The 18,283-nt window shown below is 40.3% G+C and overlaps 1 protein-coding gene across 2 annotated transcripts in view; it reads left to right on the top strand.

The window, feature by feature from the left end:
* GRIN2A (glutamate ionotropic receptor NMDA type subunit 2A) overlaps positions 1–18,283 on the top strand; it is a 427,756-nt gene that overhangs the window by 183,893 nt on the left and 225,580 nt on the right. The window lies entirely within an intron of this gene.

The raw sequence follows: 18,283 nt of genomic DNA, 5'->3' as shown, positions 1-18,283 counted from the left end.
TTTGTTAAGAACTGTGAGTCCTGGTTTGAAATCCCCACTGCTATTCATCTCTCCATCATTGAGAATTTTTGATGAGTGATTAGTCTATGTGCTAGGTGCTGTAGTGTTAAAAATAGGTATAGCCTCTTCCCATTGGTGGAGCTTATGGTGTATTGGGAAAGACAGAAACTCCATAAAAACCACAACAGCTATGTGTATATGATTATAAATCCTGACAAGGGAAATTATGTGTAGACAAATGAAGTTGGAATATTACTTACAGGTGTGCCCACCACAATCTGCTCAGGGACAGGTCACTTGGGAGGAGATGTCTAGTTGGATTTCCACACTCTGGCCTCAGGCAATTAATTTTCTCCCTTAACGATTTCAGTAATGGGTAGGAGCGGGTCTTCTGGAGTTCAGTTTGCATTTAGCTGAACTCAATTTTCATGCGTGCCTGAGTCTGAAAGAATAGCTGCTCAGGGGAGCCCAGGGAGCCTGCATCGTGGGAGGGAGTGTCAGCAGTGGTTTCATGCAATGCAATGTGGTAGAAGAGAATGAGGTCTGCTCCTTCTGGAAGGTGAAAGAGGCAGGTTATGATGCAGGTTGGGGTAATTGTTGGAGATGCCCTTCCACCCTACGTAACTCTGTCATTTTCTTGGTTGGCTCGCATCTTCTCTTTCTGACATTCAACTTATCCCATTCTTTTATTATTTTATTTCCATACTTCTTTCTCCTTAGTTTCTTTACTTTCCAAATCCTCCTTTCTCTGTTTCCTTCTGTTCTCTTCCCTCTTACTCCTTTCTTTCATCTTTTTTTTTTGCCACCCTCTGCCTGCTTTCTTTTTATTCCTCCTATTCCTTTTCTTCCTTGATCTATTGTTTTACCTCTTTGCTCACTCTTGGTCAATGCACTTCTAGCTCTCCTAGTTTATTTCTCTACCTCCCTGCAAATCCCTCTGTTATTATCTTAGACTCATTGATGATCCCACATAGATCCCATAAGCCTTACTTCTCTATCCCCTCTTTAAATGGAAGCTAGTGTTAAGGGGGTCATTTATCCCTTGCATTGAAAAAGCATACTGAGGATATAGGGGGACCCACTCAAAGGAAAGGGGATGAGGGCTTTGGAAAATGTAAGTGCAAGAATCACAAACATTATAAGCATAGCATACACTGGGAGGTCAGAGGTGTTATTAGATGACTGGGACCTTGGGTGATTTATGTGTTTGGGGAAGTTTCATTCTGACTGGGAGTGAATAGACTGGTTTGGACCCCTCCTTCCTTTGTTCACTTGTACCCAAGCCCTCCTTGGAAGTTGTGTTACTGTAGCCTGAAAGGGCTGGGCTTCTTCACAATATCTTGACCAAACCACCACCACCACCACCAACGACAACAACAGCAACAACCTTCTTGTCTTTATTAAACCTGAGGGGATTAATGCTTAGAAATCCATTTAAAAATCCTAATTCGTCATCTATCCCCTCCATGAACCGGCTTAAAAATGTCTCTTCTTTTGTTTGTCCCCCAAATTCTCTTGACCACATCTGGCTTGTGCTGTTTCCCCTCTTTGTGTCTTAGATGGGCTTAGCCTTGCTTTCCCTCTTCCCTTTTCCAAACCCTCTGCAGTCTCCAGGGGGCTGATTTCTTATAATTCAGGCCTCAGCTCAGATGCTGCTTCCTCAGAGTGGCCTTCTCTAACCATTCTCTCTTGCAGATACTCTTAACCTTAAGGGGATGATAGGAGGAAATACATTGAAGAATTTGATGAAACCAAGGACCAACAGTCTTCCTTTCTCCCAGTCTCAGGGGATTCTTCAGCTGGTCCCTGGACTTTTCAGGTGTCTGTTTCACCGTGTCAGTCTCCAAGAGCCCCTCCCCTCCCTTGTCATACCCTATCACCTTAGCTTGCATTTATTTGCTTATTAACCCTTAAAACCAGCTGAAATGAGGTCGTATGTTTGTTTGCTTATTCACCATCATCAAGATCCCAGCCAGGAATACCTCTAATTACCATAGCAACAGGAGACACTGGGAAAAGCACTTTCAGGGTAAAGGAGTTCCAATGCAGATGGTGAGCCAAGAATTCTCCCTTACGTTTTTCCATGCTGTGGTGATGCAGGTACCTCTGACCTGAAACTTAGTTCAGAAGCTCCCAATGCTATGCCTGGTGGTTTCCATTTGTATTCAAACCCTTCCCTGCCCATGGTCTTCTCTTCTATTTGCTTCTTGTCTGTTTTGATAGAAATCAATAATTTCCCTCATCTTGCTCCTGCATTTAGAAAAGTGAACCAACTGTCCAGTTTCCCTGCTTCATTGACACACAGAGGTTAACATCTCGGGGACGTCAATCCTCAGGGCAGAACTTAGTGAAGAGAATGCTTTCCTCCTAATTGATGGGATCCCATTGCTGAGACTCTCTCATTTCACCTCCCACCTGGGGACGAGGAGGGCTCCGCATTCTCCGGAACAATGACATTTTACTTTATTGCTTTAGAGAGAAGGAGCTACAAGGCCTGAGCACAGAGAAGATGAGGGAAGTAACCCAGGTCACCTCTTGAAATAGCTGAAAGAAACTATCCAGGAACTGACAAATGGGCTTTGCATTCTGACAGGTACAGGGCCCTCTTCAGCAGTTTGCGTTGGAAATTGGAAAAATGAGCCTATTGTTGAAGATCTAGATCATTCATTCCATTTTTAAGTGAGAAAGGAGGTATTTCACAGTATTACCTTTACTTCCGAGCGTTTGTGCCAAATATGTAAGATGATAACATGGAGGGTGATATTCCATGTGATGGATTTCTTCTTCCCTTGCCTCACTACAGAATGTTCAAAAATAAACTTTCCATCTGCAATTCCTGTAGAATATCAGACTACTCTTTGCAAGTAAGAAGACATGATGGTGAAACAGAAGACCAGAGGATTACAATGATGTGTCCAAAGTCTGAGCCAGGAGCAAAAACAAAGAATGCATCCTTTTCCCCACATGAGCCGCCTGTCCTGACTCATGATGGACCTGGGATCTCTTGCCTCTGTTGACTTGGAGACTGGGGTCTTTACCAATGGGGGTTGGAGTTAGGGGCAGATTTAGGTTTTAGTCTGAGTTCTCTCTCTGACAGAGTTTTTGGTTGACTTTGGGCAAGCCACCCATTTCCTCTGTGTCTTTGTTTCCCAACCTGCAATGTAGGAGGGAAGCATGCCCATTGCACAGGAGAGATTTAAAATGGAAGAGCCTCAATTTTTAGGGAAAACAAAATAAAACAGATTTATTTATTATTTATTTATTTTAGTGATGGGTTCTCACTTCGTGTCACCCAGGCTGGAGTGCAGTGTCATGATCGTAGCTTACTGCAGCCTTGAGTTCCTGGGCTACAGTGATCCTCCTGCCTCTGCCTTCCAAGTAGCTAGGATTACAGGTACAGGCCACCATACTCCGCTATTTCTTTTTAAAAATTTTTTTGTAGAGATGGGGTTTCACTATGTTGCCTAGACTAGTCTCGAACTCCTGGCTTCAAATAATCCTCCTGCCTCAGCCTCCCAAAACAGTGTGATTTCAGGCATGAACCCCCATATCCAACCTTATTTTATTTATTTTTACTTATTTATTTATTTTTGAGACAGAGTCTTGCTGTGTAGCCGAGGCTGGAGTGCAGTGGAGAGATCTCAGCTCACTGCAACCGCTGCCTCTAGGGTTCAAATGATTCTTGGGCCTCAGCCTCCCGAGTAGCTGGGACTACAGACGTGCACCACCATACCTGGCTAATTTTTTTGGGTTTTTTTTGTATTTTTGGTAGAGATGAGGTTTTGCCATGTTTTGCCAGGTTGGTCTTGAACTCCTGACCTCAAGTGATCCATCCACCTTGGCCTCCCAAAGTGCTGGGATTACAGGCGTGAGCCACCGCCACCGGCCTTATTTTATCTTATTTTTTAGATATGAGAGTTTATCATTATTATGGCAGGAATGGGTAGTGTTGGAAGCAAGACTGAGAAGGAGATAATTTCAGTCCCAGGTAGTATGCACATTGTGTTTTATGTTATGCACTGATTTACATAGCCGAGTATTGTCTCTCTGTGTCAGATTTGTCCACTGTCCACACTTCCATGTGAACTGTATTTTGAACAGCTGCCTTGATTTCTCTGCATCCTGATTTATTAGCCCTGGTTGATGCAAAGTGAGCCTCTGCATAAATTCAAGAACAATTTATAACCTGCCCCATCAGCAAATATCCAGAGCATTAGTTTCAGAAAACATGTTAGTTGGTCCTGTTTCTTGCCTCCGGTGGAAGGAGCTAAAACAAGGCGGGTTATTTTCACCACGGTCACCTTCTCTTTAACTTTCGGAACTGAGAAATATATTGGCCTGTTTCTTTTCTTTGATGGTACAAAGAAGTAGGGCAGAAACAATTTGCTGTTTGTGAACAACTGGCTGAGAGTGAAGTTGGCCTTTTCTGCTGAGCAAATAGACTCTGTCTTCCCTGTTCCATCTTCACATGGGAACATCAGCTTGAGAGACACTAGACATAAAAAGCCTCCTCTTTACCTCATCCAGCTTCCTCTATAAACTAGCTTATCCTCTGAGAAGGCTTCTTATTAAGAACCAGGGTTGCAACTTGGATTGATTCCCTATCTTTTCAAGTGTCCATGAACGGATCATTGGATAAAGAAAATGATATAAACATACCATGGAATACTACTGAGCCATAAAAGGTAATTACATCATGTCTTTCGAAGCAACATGGAGGGAACTTGACGTCCTTATCTTTTTTGTTTTTAATTATTATACTTTAAGTTCTGGGATACATGTGCAGAACGTGCAGGTTTGTCACATAGGTATACATGTGCCATGGTGGTTTGCTGCACCCATCAACCCATCATCTAGGTTTTAAGCCCCGCATGCATTAGGCATTTGTCCTAATGCTATCCCTCCCCTTGCCCACTACCCCCTGACAGGCCCTGGTGTGTGATCTTCCCCTCACTGTGTCCATGTATTCTCATTGTTCAACTCCCACTTATGAGTAAGAACATGTGGTGTTTGGCTTTATGTTCCTATGTTAGTTTGCTGAGAATGATGGTTTCCAGCTTCATCCATGTCTCTGCGAAGGACATGAACTTGTTCTTTTTTATGGCTGCATAGTATTCCATGGTGTATATGTGTTGAGGCCCTTAAGTGCAGCAACTCCAAAACAGTCAAATATGACATGTTCTCACTTATAAGTGGGAGCTAAATAATGTATACACATGGACACAGAGGGTGGCATAATAGACACTGGAGACTCGAAGATGAGGGGAATGGGAGGAGGTGAAGAATGAGAAGTTATTTAATGGGTACAATAGACACTTTTGAGTGACAGCTACACTAAAAGCCAAGACTTCACCACTACACAATATATCCATATAACAAAAATGCAGTTGTATCCCCTAAATCTATTTTTAAAAGAACCATGATTGCAACTTGAAATCATATCATTTATTTTACCTGTAGGACCACTTACTAATTCAGAGCTGAACCCTGGAGCCAGAGGACCAAGATTGAACTGGTTCTCCACCTTGGGGGTGCCATTTCCTCTATCTAGGACTTGGATCCCTTCTTTGCAAATGGAGTTAATAATACTACCTGATATTAAGTCGTTGGAAGCATTAAATCTGATAACTCCTATAATGTGCTGAGTGTAGTGTTTCATTAAGAAATACCAGGCATTTGCCTTTTTCCATTTTCTTTTTAATGAGGACATCGGCATCTTAGAATTATCAAGTTATTTCTTTTTTTTTCTTTTTTTGAGACAGAGTCTCACCCTGTCACCCAGGCTGGAGTGTAGTGACGTGATCTCAGCTCACTGCAACCTCTGCCTCCCAGGCTCAAGCCATTCTCCTGCCTCAGCCTCCTGAGTAGCTGGGATTACAGGTACCCGCAACCACGCCTGGCTAACTTTTGTAGTTTTAGTAGAGAGGAGGTTTCACCATGTTGGCCAGGCTGGTCTCAAACTCTTGATCTCAGGTGATCCACCTGCCTCGGCCTCCCAAAGTGCTGGGATTACAGGCATGAGCCACCGCACCTAGCCCAAGTTATTTCTTAAAATAAGAAAATAGTATTATCCAAAACCTACCTTACAAACTCTGTTAGGCAAAATTTCTCCTGCTCTTGACCTTTTGAGAAGGAGACAGGTGAAAAAAAAATGCCAATGTAAGAACATAGTTGAGACTATTGAGTCAGTATCTAGAGGCAGCATTCATTTTCCATCAACCGTGTGTGTGTGTGTGTGTGTGTGTGTGTGTGTGTGTGCGTGTAGAGAGAGAGATTCAGGGGGTGCGTGTGCAGGTTTGTTACATAGACATATTATGTAATGCTGAAGTTTGAGCCTCTAATGTTCCTGTTGCCCAAGTAGTGTAGTGAATGCACTACCTGATAGGTAGTTTTTCAACCCTTGACCCCCTCTCTCCCTCCTCCCTTTTGGGATCCCCAATGTCTATTGTTCCCATCTTTGTGTCCTTGAGCACCCAATTTTAGTTCCTACTTATTAGTGAGAACATGTGTTACTTAGATTTCTCTTCCCTTGTTAACCCACTTAGGATAATGGCCTTCAGCTGCATCCATACTGCTGGAAAGGACATGATTTCACTCTTTTTTATGGCTGTGTAGCATTCCATAGTGTATATATACCACATTTTCTTTATCCAATCCATTGTTGATGGGCATGTGGGTTGATGCTATGTCTTTGCTATTGTAAATAGTGCTGTGATAAACATATGAGTGCAGGGGATTTTTGGTGGAACCATTTATTTTCCTTTGGGCATATACCCAGTAATGGGATTGCTGGGTAGAATGGTAATTCTATTTTTAATTCTTTGAGAAATCTCCAAACTACTTTCCACAGGGGCTGAACTAATTTATATTCCCACCAGCAGTGTATAAATATCCCTTTTCTCTGCAACCTTGCCAACATTTGTTATTTCTGATTCTTTAATAATAGCCATTCTGACTGGAGTGAGATGGTATCTCACTGTAGTTTTGATTTGCTTTTCTCTTATGATTAATGATGCTGAGCATTTTTTCATGTTTGCTGACCGCTTGTATGTATGTCTTCTTTTGAGAAGTGTCTGCTCATGTCCTTTGCCTGATTTTAATGGAGTTATTTGTTTTTTTCTTGATTTAAGTTCCTTATAGCTTCTGAATATTAGCCCTTTGTTGAATACCTAGTTTGCAAATATTTTCCCCCATTCTGTAGGTTGTCTATTTAGTGTATTGATAGTTTCTTTTGCAGTGCAGAAGATCTTTAGTTTAACTAGATTCCGATTGTCAATTTTTTTTTGTTGCATTTGCTTTTGAGGACTTAGTCATAAATTATTTGCCTAGGCTAATGTCCAGAACAGTATTTCCTAGGTTTCTTCTAGGATTTTTTATAGTTTGAGGTCTTACATTTAAGTCTTTAATCCATCTTGGGTTAATTATTGTATATAGTAAAAGATAGGGGTCCAGATTTAGCCTTTTGCATATGGATAGCCAGTTTTCCCAGCACCATTTATTGGATGGGGGTTCTTTCCTCATTGTTTATTTTTGTTGACTTTGTCAAAGATCAGTTGGTTGTAGGTGTGCAGCTTTACTTTAGGGGGTCTGTATTCTGTTTCATTGGTCTATGTGTCTTTTACCAGTACCATGCTGTTTGGGTTACTGTAGCATTGTAGTATAGTTGGAAGTTAGGTAATGTGATGGCTTTGGCTTTATTCTTTTTGCTTAGGATTGCCTTGCCCATTCATCAACCCTATATTTTTTATTTTGAGGCAAAGAAGATGGATGTTCACAGAGCACTAAAGTCTTATCAGGTCACGTATCAAGATTCAACATCGTTTCCTTTCCTTATTTAGGCAGAATAATGGACCAAGATATCAAGTCTTCAATATTGGCTTGAAGGGAAAATGAGAGTTAGTTGTAGGACCCTCCTCCTCTCTGGTTATCATGGTTCTGTTCTGGGGGATCTTGGACTACATTCCATCAAAAGTGGGAGCGTGGAGGGACCTGCAGTATTGTGGAAAGAACCTGGGCCGATAGTTAGTCTTACTTGAGATTAATCATATCTTGGCTTAGTTCTAACCATCTCAACCTGGGGAAGTTATTTAAATTCCGTGTTCCTCATTATGGAGATAATAATGGCTTCTTGAGAGGGTTGTCGTGAAGATGATATTGTTTAAGGCACCTATCACTCAGCCTGGCATATGGAAGATGCTCTTTGAATATTCATTGTCCTTGCTAAAAATGTGTGTTTGTGTTAGAGAGAGAGAGAGAGAGAGAGATTAATTGGTACACACAGAGAAGGACAGAGATGGCTGGACAACCATGGTGGGGATTTGATATAGACTTGGAGCTGGAGGAAGGTTTCTGGTGTTCTGTATCTTGAGGCTTGATTTTGGAAAATGGTTGTATGGATGTGTTCAAATTGTAGAAAATTGAGTGGTATAATTTGTCCACTGTTTTTATGTATTAAAAATTTAAAAATGTGTGTTTGTAAGACCTCTCTCTGTGTCACACACACACACACACACACACACACAACCCTATGGATCTCTTTCCTTCAGTGTTCAGGAAAGACACACTCCCCAGACATCTTGACATCTCCTTTTCTTCACTCTTGATTCCTGCCCCTGACATCAACTGTAGTGACGCAGGCTCCTACTTCTCTTGAGATCTGGTATTCTTCTATTGCCTCTAAGTGATAGGTTGGTGTTGTGGAAGCCATATGGGCTTTGGAGGCAGAAAAACCAGGGTTTGCATCTTGGGCTTATTTTTTACAAGCTGCAGATTTCTTGTCTGCAAAATGGTTGCTGTGAGAATTAGAGATGATTCAGGTAAACCACTGAGCATGATGCTAGACACATCCAAGTATTAGCTGTACAGTCTTTGGATTTATCTCCTGGGTAGAGAGAACCTCCTGCCCCAAGTCTGGAAAGATGTTGGCTTTTGTAGAGTAAAGTCTCAAAATGTATTAAATTGACTCCATGCTTGGGAATTTTCTCCATTTAGAATGGGTGTTTCTACCTGGTTCAGATCTGAATTCAACCTAGATCCTCCTAAAACTATTTAAGACCATTACCTCTGACATAGGCTGTGCAGAGTAAACAGATCTCACATGAATGAGACCTTCTCCATCTTTCTTTGCTTTTATTTAAGCCAAATATGCAGAATTTGAATGTCTAATAATTTTCTTCCATTGGGGTCATTGGTTTAATTTTCTTAGCTTAAGGGAGAGGTGACTAGATATTTTTTGTATGCTACTCTTGAAACATGTTTTGGCATATTTGTTGGCTTTCTTATGCCCTCATTTATTTTACTGCATTTGGATAACTGGATGTTATCAGGTAGCTACTATTCTTAGTGAATAGGTGGAATTCCACTTCCGTGCCTAACAGTATACAAAGAAAACAACATTATTCTAGCTGCATTTTCTTTGCTTCCATAGTTTGAGTTATAAATGGGAGTGAGTTGGCTTTCATATGCACCTACAAAATTAATGTTTTATAAAAGGAAGAAATATAAAAAGTCTTTAGGCCATCTTTATTGGCCTAATGCCTAGAATCATTTAGAGAGGTCTGGGCCATGTTAGGGTTAGGGTTAGGTTCTGTTTTTTCATAATTAGTAATCTGTTTGCAGGGACCAGACATGCTCTGCAATAACAAACAGCCATACCAGTAAGTATCAAATTATGTGCTCAGTGAAAAGTGGAGTCCCTAATACAATGTCTCTAACTGGAGTCTATGGACCTCCTGCATCAATGATGTCAAGTATGCTGGTTCAGAATATAGATTCCTGGGTACCATATCCAGAGATTCTGATTCAGTGGTGCTGGAAGGAAACTCGGGTATATGCATACTGAAAAACTCATTAGGGTGATTTTGATGCTAAGTTATTGAATTACTAGCACTCTACACAATTGGAGGACAGAAAATACCTATGTGAGGTTGTAGTATTTATGGAAGAAGGAAAAGGTGATATCTAGATCTTGAAAGATAAAACACTGACAAAATAAACATTTTCTTTCTTTCTTTCTTTTTTTTTTTTGAGACAGCGTCTTGCACTGTTGCCTGGGTTGGAGTGCAATGGCGTGATCTCAGCTCATTGCAACCTCCGTCTCCTGAGTTTAAGTGATTCTCTTGCCTCAGCCTCCCAAGTAGCTGGGATTACAGGCACCCGCCAGCACGCCTGGCTAATTTTTTGTATTTTTTAGTAGAGACGGGGTTTCACTATGTTGACCAGACTGGTCTCGAACTCCTGACCTCATGATCCGCCCACCTTCGCCCCTCAAGGTGCTGGGATTACAGGTGTGAGCCACCGCACTCGGCCCATTTTATTTCTTTAAAAGAGCCTTTTGGTTATTGTACATTGTTAAAACAGAGATACACTATAAAATAAAATCAACAAAGATCACTTGTAATTTCACCACAACTGTAACTCTTTGGTGAAGTTTTTCAATCTTATTATTTTACAAATATTTTTATGAGTGGCTTGTATATACATTTTGTTTTCACTTATTATTCACCTAACGTCATAATTTCAGTTCATCATGTTATGACAACTTCTCCATAAGCACTTTTTCTTGGTAGTAGCATATTTCTTTTCCTTGGTTGTGGGATTTTCTACAGATTTCCTTTCTTATCTTGGTACCCAGCCAGAAGGAACAATGCTGTTGATTTCTGTTTCCAAAGGAGGTTGGGTAATTGTCTTTTCCTTTAAAGTTGTGTGATCATTCCATTGTATATGTATATAAAAACATCATATTGTACCTATGAATTTATATAATTATAAAATATCAATTAAAAATGTTTTTTATTTCTAATTTTTGTGGGCATAAAGTAGGCATATGTATTTCTGGGGTACATGAGATACTTTGATACAAGCATACAATGCATAATAGTCACATCAGAGTAGATGGGGTATCCATCACCTCAAGCATTTACCCTTTCTTTGTGTTACAATCCAATTATACTCTGTTACTTTTTAATGTACAATAAATTGTTGACTGTAGTCACCCTGTTGTGCTATTAAATATTAGATCTTATTCTATCTAACTATATTTTTGTACTTATTAACCATCAGTACCTCATATCATCCCCCAACTACCCTTCCTAGCCTCTGGTAAACATCACTCTACTCTCTACCTCCATGAGTTCAATAGTTTTAATTTTTTTTTTTAGCTCCCACAAATAAGTGGGAATATGAAGCTTGGCTTTCTGTGCCTGGCTTATTTCATTTAACATACTAACCTCCAGTTCCATCCATACTGTTGCAAATGACAGGATCTCATTCTTTTTCATGGCTGTACAGTACTCCATTGTGTATATGTACCACATTTTCTTTATCCATTTGTCTGTTGACATTTAGGTTGATTCCAAATCTTGGCTATTGTGAGTAGTGCTGCAACAAATATGGGAGTGCAGATGTCTCCTTGATATTTTCCTCTTAATTCACTGACTAATAAACATCACTTCCTAATGATAAAGGCAGGTAAAAACCAAAAGAAGAAATTAAAATTTCATTCTATTCTAAATGCGGGACCATATAAAATGAACATATAAATAATTGGCCCCATATCTGGATGTTGTAATAACATCATTAGGTTTGTTCTTACTGATGACAAGGAAGTTAACATCTTTAGGTTTGGGCCCAACGTAACTGAGAAGCACACCTAGAGAGTTGGGCACATCAGGAAACTTTTGTCAATAGTTTAGTTTCTGGCAGAGTCTCATGGAGAATCATGTTACTCGGTGTGTGTGTGTGCGCGCATGCATGCATGAGTGTGTGTCCACATGTGAGTGTGTCTGTGAGAGAAGGAGAACATACTGGTATGTGTGTGTGTGTGTAGCTGAGGGAGTGTCATATCGTGGATACGTTTATTAGGGAAATCTGGAAGATAGCAGCAGAGTTATTGATATCTTTGAACCCACTCCTCAAAAAACAAACTAACAACAGTAATAAAAAACCAAAAACTAATGGGTAATAGCTACAAAAAATTATTAGACAGGATGCCCCCATGAATTCTAAAATGAGCATGTAGATAAAAATCACAACTATAAATCCCATGTGGTGTTAGAAACTGCGTATGAGAAAGTAAAGACAAGACCAAGTTACTTGTGATGCCTCTGAGAGTTTGGGAAGTTCAAGATCATCATCAGGTACTACTGGAAAATGAGGCAGACCATTCTGAGGACAACAGCTACAGCAGAAATGGTGCTTGGAAAAGTGGATATTCATATGCAGAAGGATGAAACTAGGCATCTATCTCTCACCATATACAAAATACACTCAAAATGGGTTAAAGACTGACGTGTAAAACCTAAAACTGTGAAACTACTAGAAGAAAACAGGGTAAACTCCAGGGCATTGGTCTGGGAAAAGATTTTTATAGAGAAGACCTCAAAAGCACAGGTAACATAAGCCAAAATAGACAAATGTAAAAGCTTCTGCTCAGTAAAGGAAAAAATCAGAGTGAAGAGACAACCTGCAGAATGAGAGAAAATATTTGCAAACTACTCAACTGACAAGGGATTAATATGCAGAATATACAAGGAACTCAACAGCAAAAAAAATATAATCCGATTAAAAATGGGCAAATGAGTTAAATAAACATCTCTTAAAGATTTGCAAATGGACAAGTTTATGAAAAAAATACTTGACATCACTAATCCTGAGGAAAACGCAAATCGAAATCACAGTGAGATATAATCTCAGCTCAGAAAAGATATTATCAAAAATACAAAAAGTAAATACTGGCAAGGATGTGGAGAAAGAGAAGTAGTATACATTGCTGGTGGGAATTTAGAACAGCCATTATGAAAAACGGTATGGAGGTTCCTCATACTAAAAGTAGAACTTCTGTATCATCCAGCAACCCCACTACTGGGTAAATATTCAAAGGAAAGGAAATCAGTATGTTGAAGAGATATTCTTTACCCACTGCCATGTTTATTGCAGCACTATTTACAGGGGCCAAGACATTGAATCAACCATTGAATTAACAGATGAAGAAAATGTGGTATGTATACATAATGGAACACTATTCAGCCATTAAAATAACAACATCTTGGCCGGGCGCGGTGGCTCACACCTGTAATCCCAGCACTTTGGGAGGCCAAGGCAGGTGGATCACAAGGTCAGGAGATCGAGACTATCCTGGCTAACACAGTGAAATCCCGTCTCTACTAAAAATACAAAAAATTAGCTGGGTGTAATGGCGGGAGCCTGTAGTCCTAGCTACTCAGGAGGCTGAGGCAGGAGAATGGTGTGAACCCGGGAGGCGGAGCTTGCAGTGAGCCGAGATCACGCCACTGCACTCCAGCCTGGGCGACAAAGCGAGACTCCATCTCAAAAAAAAAAAAGAATAAATAACAACATCTTGTCATTCGTGGCAACATGGATGAGCTTGGAGGACACTATGTTAAATGAAATAAGCCAGGCACAAAAAACCAACTATCACATGTTTTCATTCATGTGGAAGCTCAAAGCATTGATCTCATGGAAGTAGAAAGTAGATTAGTGGTTACTAGAGGCCAGGAAGGGTGTAGCCACAGGTTGGTTAGAGGATACAAAATTACGCTAGACAGGAAGAATAGGTTCTAGTATTCTATCACACTGTAGGATGACCATAGTTAAAAATATATTGTGTATTTTTAAATAGCTAGAAAAGCAGACTTTTTAATGTTCTAAACACAAGAAATGACAAGTTTAAGGTGATGGATAAGCTAATTACCTTGCTTTGATCATTACACATTGTATACATGTATTGAAGTATCACACCATACCCCATAAATATTAATATACAATGTCAATTTAAAAAGTATCAATATGAACTTATGATGTATTTTTACTTAAAATACATATATTCTAGAACAGTAACCAACCTAGTAAAACTAAGTACTCCTCCACTCAGAGTTTGGTTTTTAAATTATTTTCCACTGAGGGAGACCACTGGGAAAGTGGGTGATTCAAGGTGTAGGGTGGAAATGAACAAGATAAACCTTCCTAGAGTGTCTTGTCACTGCAATGAGCAAAGCAGTTACCAAAGACTACAGGTCAAAGGGACTCAGAAGCCAATCTGAAATCAACTGGCCAAAGATGGAACAGCTTGGGCATCAATGAAGATACTAATTGCAAGGGATTGAAATACATAAAATCCATGAGTTTGTAATAATAAAATATTTTAAAAGATAACTAATTGGTAACCCTTGGAGGATGCTAGGGAACCAATTCATTGTTCTGAAAACATACATGGGGGAAGAAGCATGCGTTTACTGTATTCTGCCCTTCTTATATCAGCTCTCCCTCAGGCCAAATAGCTGACAAAGGAAGATTTCTCTTTTTGGCATAGTTCCGGGTAATAAATGAAGAAGGAATAGTAGAATTGGAATATCTCTACATTGCAAACGTTAATGAACTAATGGATCCAGGCAATTATTGTCAATGCCTGCTAATGTTACAAAAGACAACCAGAAAATTTGTTTTTTAAAGAAAGTACACACATCACTTATGAAGTATTCTTGGCAAAATAAATGAGATCTGCATCTACCTCTGGCCTGAACTGCCAGCAAATATGGGAGGGGGCATAAGCCTGTTAGATGACATCATGGGCATGTCATCAGCAAAATCCAGACTATTGGAAACTGCAACAAAAGACCCAGTTTTTAAAACCAAAAATGCAATGAAATAAAGAGTCTCAAGAGTCATATTAATTAGACTGGCTGCGGGGCTCACACCTGTAATCCCAGCACTTTGGGAGGCCGAGGTGGGCAGATCACTTGAGGCCAGGAGTTCCAGACCAGCCTGGACAACATGGCGAAACCCCCGTCTCTACTAAAAATACAAAAATTAGCTAGGCATGGTCGTACATGTCTGTAATCCCAGCTACTGAGGAGGCTGAGGTAGGAGAATCATTTGAGCCCAGGAGTCAGAAGTTGCAGTGAGCAGAGATCACACCACTGCACTCCAGCCTGGGCAAAAGAGCAAGACTGTCTCAAAAATAAATACATAAATAAATACCATATTAATCATATAGACCTTGTGTGTATTCTAAGTCAAAAGAATAAGATTTTTCTAAAAGTATATAGAACAATCAGCGAAATGTGAACACAGACCAGACACTTGATAATATTAAGGATTAAGGTAAATTTTGAGTGTGATGATGGTATTGTGATGATATTTGTAAAAAGGAGTCCTTGACTTTTAGAGATGTCTACTGAAATATTTACAGATGAAGGATATGATGTCTGGAGTTCACTTCAAAATAATGCATTGGAAGGAGAACATTGCTAAGAATATGGACAAAACAAGATGAGTCATGAATTGAAAATAGTTGAAATTGAGTGGTGGATACATGGGGGTTTGTTACACTATTTTTTCTGTTTTCTATGTTTGACATTTCCCATGATGACAAGTTTAAAAAGAATATAAAGTGACCCAAGTTTATGTGAACCTTTCTGGAAATGACCTAATGGGATCATAACTAAGCTTTGCAGATAGGTAAACATCTACCAGCCCAATTACCTTGAGACATGATTGGAGGCACTGAGCAGCATGGCAGTGCTGCTTTGAGATCATAGAAGGAATCCTCCCGGTCAGGAAGTGAACAACAAACAGCATGGATGGCATTTTCAGTATTTATTCTAATGGTAATTTGTGCATTTCCTGTCTTGTAGTTCTTTTAGCACCTTCAGCCCAGGCCTGCTTTTTTTCCTCCTCTAAGGACTTTACAGGGTGAAACTATTCTCTCTCTCTTTTTTTTTCCTAAAATAATATTTATTTATTAATTTTTTAATTATTATTATACTTTAAGTTTTAGGGTACATGTGCACAACGTGCAGGTTTGTTACATATGTGTACATGTGCCATGTTGGTGTGCTGCACCCATTAACTCGTCATTTAGCATTAGGTATATCTCCTAATGCTATCCCTCCCCCTCCCCCGACCCCACAACAGTCCCAGGTGTGTGACGTTCCCCTTCCTGTGTCCATGTCTTCTCATTGTTCAATTCCCACCTATGAGTGAGAACATGCAGTGTTTGGTCTTTTGTCCTTGTGATAATTTGCTAAGAATGATGGTTTCCAGCCTTCATCCATGTCCCTACAAAGGACATGAACTCATCCTTTTTTATGGCTGCATAGTATTCCATGGTGTATATGTGCCACATTTTCTTAATCCAGTCTATCATTTTTGGACATTTGGGTTGGTTCCAAGTCTTTGCTATTGTGAATAGTACCGCAGTAAACATACGTGTGCATGTGTCTTTATAGCAGCATGATTTATAATCCTTTGGGTATATACCCAGTAATGGGATGGCTGGGTCAAATGGTATTTCTAGTTCTAGAACCCTGAGGAATTGCCACACCGACTTCCACAATGGTTGAACTAGTTTACAGTCCCACCAACAGTGTAAAAGTGTTCCTATTTCTCCACATCCTCTCCAGCACCTGTTGTTTCCTGACTTTTTAATGATCACCATTCTAACTGGTATGAGTTAGAATGCTCTCTTTTTTTTTTTTTGAGACAGTCTCTGTTGTCCAGGCTGGAGTGCAGTCATGTGATCTTGGCTCACTGCAACCTCTGCCTCTTGGGTTCAAGCAATTCTCGTGCCTCAGCCTCCTGAGTAGCTGTGACTTTAGGCGTGCAGCACCATGCCCAGCTAATTTTTCTTTTTTTTTTTTTTGTTAGTAGAGATGGGGGTTTCACCATGTTGGCCAGGCTGGTCTTGAACTCCTGGCATCAAGTGATCTGCCTGCCTTGGCTTCCCGAAATGCTGGTATTACAGGACTGAGCTACCATGTCTGGACTATTCTCTAGTTATATAGGGGAATTTTCCAATATCACCAGAGTCTATAGTTTCATTTTCAATATAATATAAATATCTTGGGTATATATACTTTTATCTCACAAACACACACACACACACACACACACACAGAATATAAGTCCTAGATAAATACATACATATATACTATATATATATATATATATATAGTCCCATAGTCCCTTATAGGTATATAGGACTGTATAGCCTCCAAGCGTTTTCTAGTACAGTCATTCATTCAGTGAATATTAAATGCTTAAATGCCTGGCATTGTACTAGAGAATGAGGATACAGTCTTTTCATGTCCAGATTCTAGTACAGCCGACATCAATACACAGGTGAAAAAACTAATTACAGATTTTGGACAGTGCTATGGGGGAGGTAATAAGCAGAGCTGTGATGAAGACTGATGGACAAAGACCCTGCTCTAGCAAGAAAAGGCCTCTCAGAGCATGAGACGTTTAAGCTGAAATCTGAAGGATAAAAAGGAGGTCCTGATAATGGGAACAGTGGAGGAACAAGCATTCCAGGTATAGGGAACAGACAGTGCGAAGACACTGAGGAGGGAAAAAGCTGGTGACAGGAAACTGTCAAGGTCTATCGTAGAGCAAAATGAGAAAGATGGAGAGTGGCCCAAGGGATAGGAACTGATCTTGTCTTCAGAATAACCATGTGGCACTGTCTTCCTTGTTCCTTCCATTTCACAGATAGGGCAACTGAGGCAACCCTCTGTGTCATTGCTAGTAAGTCACAGAATGAGAGCTTGAATCTTCTTCACCAGACTCCAGATCTAGTGTTCCTGTTGAGTAGATAAAATAAACCTGTTAGAATCTTAGTCTCCTCTTGGCTTACTTTCTCACAACCAGAGGGGTCAGTTTAAGCTGTGCTTGGCATAACCAGAGTGAGGGACCCGCATTGTAAGAGAGGCAAGATCCCACATGCTCCTGAAATCAACGTCAGGATTTCTTCGCAGGTTTCTTTGTGGGAGTCGGAAATGTGGGCACTACTTTTTAATGTCTTAGAAGTGTCTGTGGGTACATAGCAGAATTTACTGTCACATCCATCTGCTTCTCTCCCTCTGTCTTGCTGAGTAACCTGCCATTTGAGACGAGGAGCCCGCGCCACGTTATGTCATCAGGGTCCATTAAGAGATTACTCTGATTCCAGAGGAACATCCGTTCCGAATACAGAGGAACTTGCTTTCATCTTCCAAGGGATGCCAATTGTTGACTCCTTGCTCCTCTTCAAAGGGAAATGTGATAAAAATCGTTCTGGAGGAATTTTCTTACTGGCAGTGATCATTTTCATAGTGAACTTGAGCCAGGTCATGGAGTGGAAGAAATGTAATGTTCTTACAGAGGGAAGATCTTGCTTCATTGAGGAGGAGTAAGAGGAGGATGGGGAGGAAAGGGAGGAGGAGAAAGAGGAGGAAGTAGAGGAGGAAGGGGAAGAAGAGGAGTGAGAGGAGGAAGAGGATAGGGA

Source organism: Pan paniscus, chromosome 18 (genome assembly GCF_029289425.2).
Source record: "Pan paniscus chromosome 18, NHGRI_mPanPan1-v2.0_pri, whole genome shotgun sequence".
In the NCBI taxonomy this organism is placed as follows: domain Eukaryota; kingdom Metazoa; phylum Chordata; class Mammalia; order Primates; family Hominidae; genus Pan; species Pan paniscus.
Note: the sequence above shows the minus strand (reverse complement) of the source record. Positions and strands in the feature narration are given on the sequence as shown.